A 7,172-nucleotide genomic window follows, 5' to 3' on the forward strand; every position below is an offset into this window, starting at 1 on the left:
CAACATGGAGGCATGGAGGTGAGGCAGGAGAGGTCGTGGTCAGACTGGTACTGCACTGAGTGTAGAGGAGTTTGGTGTATACGGTAATTCTTCCTACGTTGTTGTTATTGATTGATGGTGAATCTAAAAGGATGGAGAAGAAAACCCTAAAAATTTGTGTGTGGATGTGGAAGGTTGGGTTTGTGAGCTAGGTGTGCCATTGATGTCAGTGGCGAAGTTGGATCAGGAAAGAAGAAGAACATGAGTGATTTAACGTAAATAAGAAATCAATAATGCTGCTTGATGTGCATGATGATGTTCATATGATTGATGTTGAGCCTATACAATATGTATCACACCCGTTGCAACGCACGGGCAAATTGAATCTATTATGCTAACTTTTATGCCATGTTATTATAAGTATTTATGCCATCTTCTTATTTAGAAAACAGGTTAGTAGAAATTCTCTTTTCTCGCCTTTCTTATTACATGGACTCAACTAACAATGTGGCAATAGGTTCTATCACTCGGGTAAAGAGCGCACACAGCTAGACGTCGTATATTCCTTTAATCTAGGTAACCTACAACTTGGTCAATTCCAATTCCAATTTATTTTTGTTATCACTATATTTTTATATTATTAATTGAAATTATTGCAGGAATATGTCTAGCTATTTTGTTTTTCATTTTATGCTCTGGTGGAATGGTAAAGAATTGGTCAAGCCGGTTTGCGCGGTGAGTATTGTCCGTTAGATGTTTTAAGACCTTCGGCGTGAAATTTTCATATTAACTACATATATTGTTTGTGCAGGATGAGTATGAGTTGAGGAAGCAGTTTTTTTATTATACTTGCTAAAACATCATGGGAATGAAATTAAAGGCAACTTTCATGATATTGATATTTTGTAATAGATGTTAAGGTCGAACATCGTTACATGGACATGTCGTTAATCTTTTTTTATCAATTTACGTTGCAGAAATGAATTTCAATTATTCAATAATTGTGTTTGTGTTATATTATTTGTATGTGTGGTATTCAATATGTAACTCTTGCAAACTATTTCAAAGCCCGTGGCAACGCACGGGCACTCTACTAGTATACAGTGTATGGCTGTTGTCTTACATGTGAGCTTGCTCGCCTGAAGCGGAGTGGAGCAAGTTCATGGCCGTGGTAGGGACCGGGTCAGGGCAGGCGCTGGCCATACGCAAGCCGAGATCAAGGACGATGGCCACGGCCATGACGCAAGCCCAGGTCAAGGACGCCGGCCACGGCCATGACGCAAGCCCAGGTCAAGGACGCCGGCCACGGCTAGGATGCACAGGACCTCAAACATGGATAGCACGACCTACACGACACTGTTTGAGGAGAAGCACGACCATGCCGAGCTTGGCGGCGACCGGGATGACCAGGACGTGAACGACGATTATGCAAGCTTGATGACGACGGGACGACTAGGATGGAACGATGTACAGGCGGCCACCTCATGTCGTGCTAGGAAGTGATGCCGGCGGCGATATTGTCGCTGGCCGTGGTCACGAAGAACATGCAGTCGGCGCCCAAAGTAGACGCGGTGCGCAGAACGTGGCAAACACATACGAGAGCTACCTTGATTTCCTCGTCATGGTGGCATAGGTTTCCTCCTGGTTTTCTTCTCACAGGTTGTGGCTGGCCGCTAGAACGCATGAGATGATGTCGGTGGCCAGGGCCAACATGGTGTCACCGGCAGTGGCTGCGGAGGACCCGGCAAGCTCGGACGACGGTCAGGGCTGACATGGTCTTCCTAATTCCTATGGGCTTGGTTCCAAGTAGCAAGAATAAGTGGGGAAGAAGTAGAAGGGGTAGGAGCTGTACAAGAGGATTCAGGGGAAGAACAGATGGGAAGAATGGGTGTCGTGGGAAGGTCAGTGGTGGAGAGAAGACATGTGTGGGTGGGTGGGAGGCTCAGACGCATTAATTAGATTATGGGGACACCCGATGCATCTCAACAACCAGCATCCAACAAGACTATAGTCTGACAATGTCAGTACATTTAATATCAGCATAGATACATGAAAGCTTATGAGAGATACATGTCGCACAAATTTGTAATACAGACTGGCTACTATAGAAGATGCGACTCCCGATGCCAGTGAATGAGTTAGAGGATGCTTGGATCCAAGGGACTATTTTTAGTTTGACTAAAAATAATCTCTTTTAAAGGCTAAAGTTCCAAGCACCTCTGATTAAAGAGAGGCTAGAACTAGTCTTGAGGCTAAAAATTTTTAGTCATAGAAAACCTACTAAAATATGTATTAGCCTTCTTTCATCATTTAATGCCTCTCCTTTAACACATGCGAGTTCTGGATTGAAGGGTTTGGAAGATAATAAATGCTCAATAACTTGATTTTAGTCTTTTTAGTATTTGGATCCAAGCATGAGTGAGGCTAACAAGTTTTAATCCCACTATTTTTAATCATGGGACTAAAAGGTATCTAAGCACCCTCTTAGATTTCGGTGAATGGAGTCGCCGAGTGCTCCTATGCACTTTCGTACAGTATGTCTCTATTGTGCACAGGGTAGGTGAGATGTGCCGAGAGGCGCGTGCTCCACGTGCGCTGTCTAGCTAGATGCTCCTTTATCTATTTGTATAGGCTCTCACTGAACGAATGCAAGAACATATAGCAGGCATAGTACTGCTGCTGCTGCTGCTGTCCACTCCATACTCCAGACTCCAGACTCTTCTTATCAACATCATCGTCAATGGCGAAGGCGCCTGGTGCCCCGCTCGGGCCCGTCCCTTTCGCGGACGTCGAAGCCGACTCGGGCTTGGTCTCCGGCGTGCCGGAGCAGCTCCCGGAGGAGCACGCCGACCCCGACGACCTTGTTTCCGCCCTGCCAAGCGCGCCGAGGCCCAAGGGCCTGTCGAGCCTCCGTCTCTACGACGGGTTCTGGCTGCCGGAGTGGTCCGTCCCGGCGGCCGTCGCCCTACAGCGCCGCTTCGAGCCCCGCCCGGACGACGTCGTCGTCGCCAGCTTCCCCAAGTGCGGCACCACGTGGGTCAACGCCCTCACGTTCGCCACCATGGCGCGGCGCGCCCACCCCGCCGCCGGCGCCGGGCACCCGCTGCTACGCCTCAACCCGCACCAGTGCGTCCCTTTCCTGGAGGCCCTCTTCGGCAGCCGCCGCGGCACTGCCGTCCCCGCGCCTCATGAACACGCACATGCCGCTGGCCATGATGCCCGGCGGGGGCGGGTGCAAGGTCGTGTACGTCTGCAGGGAGCCCAAGGACATGGTCGTCTCGCTGTGGCACTTCCACCGGCGGCTGCATCCGGAGCTGCCGCTAGCCGACGTCTTCGGCGAGGCCGGGGGCGGCGGCGCGGGGGGGGACGGGCCGGTGTGGGACCACATCGCCGGCTACTGGAGCGCCAGCGCGGCCAGGCCGGACGGCGTGCTCTTCCTGCGGTACGAGGAGCTGCTGCGCGACCCCGCCGGGCACGTCCGGGAGGTGGCGCGGTTCGTGGGGCTGCCTTTCTCCGGCGCGGAGGAGGATGCCGGCGTCGTTCACGACATCGTCAACCTCTGCAGCTTCGGGCACCTCAAGACCCTGGAAGCCAACAAGACGGGCCACATGAATGCCGGACTCCCGATCCCGCGTGACGCGCTGTTCAGGAAGGGCGTGGCCGGCGACTGGGTGAACCACATGACGCCGGAGATGGCGCGACGCCTAGACGACATCGTCGCCGACAAGCTCCATGCGGCAGGCCTCACCTTCCTCCACGCCGCGAGTGACTGACTCGACCGAGCACACTTGTTCTGTCGATACTATGAGTGCACTTTCCTACTTCGTCATATTGAAATAATAGTAGAGGGAGTGATCTTTCTAGCGATCCGGGTTTCTACCGGGTACGCTGATATGCATCAATCGATGGCTGTGCATCATATTGAAATAATAATAGATGGCTGTGCATCAATGATCAATCGATGCAGGAAGCAGGAGACGGGAGGGTTTTCCTGATTTTTTTACAATCTTGCTAAGTCCCAGTCGAAGTCTCAGTCGATGATATATCCGTAAGATTTTACACTGAGATCCGCACAAAAAAAATTAATTTTTTTCTCTCTTGCATATTATGTTACTTGACTGTGAAACTTGGTTAATTCTCAGTCAACTGAGACCTAGTTACACCCTTTTTTTAATAAGAAATCCATTTTTTGTGTGAAATAAATCTTGTATTGCTCAATCAAAGAATATAATCAAGCTCGACAGTGTCCAGAACGTCCTTTGGTCCAGACCCAAGCCATAACATAGTTCGGCCTTGAACTCTACCAAAGTTTGCCAAAGTATGACTAGAAAAGTTACAAGTTACAACTACGACAAATATGAATAATACAAGAATTACATTAGGACATGCTAGCTTTAATCTCTCGAATGAGAAAAGCATACTTTAATCTGTTTGTATCTCCGCTTCTCACCATGGTGACTGCCTCCAAACTATCACTTTCAATGTCATCAATTGGCAGGCTACTCCATTGCAAAGCTAAAATGAGGCCCTCTCGAATTGCTAAGATATCACGTTCCAGCACATCATTGCATAAGAAAAGATGCCTGCACGAGCTGAAGATGTTGGCACCAAATGATCTCGAAGCAGCATACCTGTCCCTCCAACACCATCTTGGATAGAACCTTCAGTATTTTATAGTTTAACCCGACCATCAATCGGGGGTCTCCAAATGGTGCCAACAGTAAGCATATTATTGCATGCATGAGCTGTGTGAGGAAAACAATACAAATCATTATAGTTTTTAAAGAGGCCAAATAGCTTGAGAGGAATCTGACAGAAACTTCAATTGGAGGTGCATGTTTATAATGAACCAGCTCATTACGTACATACCAGATTCTCCAAAAGAGCATCAGTACTCGCACCTTGTAGGTTCGTCAAACTAGCAGACAAGCTGAATGAACCAATCATCCTTGGACCGTTTGATGGAGGAGACATCCGATAGCGTCCATTTATTCGCCATTGCCCGCCAAAAAACTCTCGCATTTATGCATGTGCAGAAAGCATGATAAATTTACTGAATATAAATATTTAGGATTGCCTAATGACTAATCAAACACCAACATTTGTTTTTCATTTCGGTTTAGGTTGATTTTTTGTCCAATGACTTATTGACACGTGTATCTATTGGTTTGGATCTATTATATCGTTTGTAAAAGAAATTCATTTGATTTCACTTGGGTTTTAGGTCAAATCAAGGAAAAGCATTTTTTATGGGATTTTTTTTGGCCAGTACTGGCCCACCAAAGTTTCCGAAATTTCATTGATTTTTTTCCATGGGTCATATTCCACTTGGTCTCACTACTCAACCCAGCTGGATGGGGGAGGGGACATTCTTGGAGACCAACCTCCACAGCACCCACAGAGCCCTAGCCCCAGTGTGAGTTCTGACAAAGAGAGGGACTCCATTGGGAGGTCGAGAGAACCAAGATATCCACCGAGTTCTGACAGAGAAAGGGACTTCGTCAAGAGACCGAGAGACCCAAGATATTTGCATGATGCGGCATTTCATGGTGAGGATCTCAGAGATCGGCTGAACAAGCTACCTCATGAGAGGACGCCTGGCAGCGGCGTGTTCTTCTTCAACAATGACGCGAAATCTCAAACCGGGGGGCAGCGGATGGAGCACAAGCAACTACAGAAGATCAACCGCACCATCAACGACGACATGAACTCCCTCTCAATCGGGAGCCACGAGTCCTCCGACCAGCCCCACGTGAGTGTGTATGGACCATACACGACCGATGACCAGAATAAATCTGGGCTGGTAGTTGATACGTCTCCGTCGTATCTACTTTTCCAAACACTTTTGCCCTTGTTTTGGACTCTAACTTGCATGATTTGAATGGAACTAACCCGGTTGACGCTGTTTTCAGCAGAATTGCCATGGTGTTATTTTTGTGCAGAAATAAAAGTTCTCGGAATGACCTGAAAATCAACGGAGAATTCTTTTGGAATATATAAAAAAATACTGGAAGAGAACCACGTCAGGGGGCCTCACCTGTCCACGAGGGTGGGGGCGCGCCCTACCCCCCTGGGCGTGCCCCCCTGCCTCATGGGCCCCCTGACGCTCCACCGACCTCAACCTTGACTCCATATATTCACTTTCGGGGAGAAAAATCAGGAGAAGGATTCATCGCGTTTTACGATACGGAGCCGCCGCAAGCCCTAAACTCTCTCGGGAGGGCTGATCTGGAGTCCGTTCGGGGCTCCGGAGAGGGGAATCCGTCGCCATCATCATCATCAACCTTCCTCCATCACCAATTTCATGATGCTCACCGCCATGCGTGAGTAATTCCATCGTAGGCTTGCTGGACGGTGATGGGTTGGATGAGATTTATCATGTAATCGAGTTAGTTTTGTTAGGGTTTGATCCCTAGTATCCACTATGTTCTGAGATTGATGTTGCTATGACTTTGCTATGCTTAATGCTTGTCACTAGGGCCCGAGTGCCATGATTTCAGATCAGAACCTATTATGTTTTCATCAATATATGAGAGTTCTTGATCCTATCTTGCAAGTCTATAGTCACCTACTATGTGTTATGATCCGGCAACCCCGAAGTGACAATAATCGGGACCACTCCCGGTGATGAACCGTAGTTTGAGGAGTTCATGTATTCACTATGTGTTAATGCTTTGGTCCGGTACTCTATTAAAAGGAGGCCTTAATATCCCTTAGTTTCCGCTAGGACCCCGCTGCCACGGGAGGGTAGGACAAAAGATGTCATGCAAGTTCTTTTCCATAAGCACGTATGACTATATTCGGAATACATGCCTACATTACATTGATGAATTGGAGCTAGTTCTGTGTCACCCTATGTTATGACTGTTACATGATGAACCGCATCGGCATAATTCTCCATCACCGATCCATTGCCTACGAGCTTTCCATATATTGTTCTTCGCTTATTTACTTTTCCGTTGCTATTGTTATCATCACTATAAACACCAAAAATATTACTTTTGCTACCGTTACCTTTTACCACCGTTACCACTACTGTCATATTACTTTGCTACTAAACACTTGCTGCAGATATTAAGTTTCCAGGTGTGGTTGAATTGACAACTCAGCTGCTAATACTTGAGAATATTCTTTGGCTCCCCTTGTGTCGAATCAATAAATTTGGGTTGAATACTCTACCCTCGAAAACTGTT

At 47.6% G+C, this 7,172-nt stretch overlaps 1 long non-coding RNA gene and 1 pseudogene across 1 annotated transcript; both read left to right on the plus strand.

Annotated features, from left to right (window-relative positions):
* The first annotated feature begins 494 nt into the window (after nucleotides 1-494).
* On the plus strand, nucleotides 495-872 carry LOC125512554. The gene is made up of 3 exons (XR_007285419.1): nucleotides 495-555; nucleotides 639-714; nucleotides 791-872. It is a non-coding gene; the product is annotated as an uncharacterized LOC125512554 (long non-coding RNA).
* Nucleotides 873-2,647: 1,775 nt separating this feature from the next.
* Nucleotides 2,648-3,930, plus strand: LOC125514897 (annotated as a pseudogene).
* The last annotated feature ends 3,242 nt before the right edge of the window (nucleotides 3,931-7,172 follow it).

Source organism: Triticum urartu, chromosome 6 (assembly GCF_003073215.2).
Source record: "Triticum urartu cultivar G1812 chromosome 6, Tu2.1, whole genome shotgun sequence".
Taxonomy (NCBI): domain Eukaryota; kingdom Viridiplantae; phylum Streptophyta; class Magnoliopsida; order Poales; family Poaceae; genus Triticum; species Triticum urartu.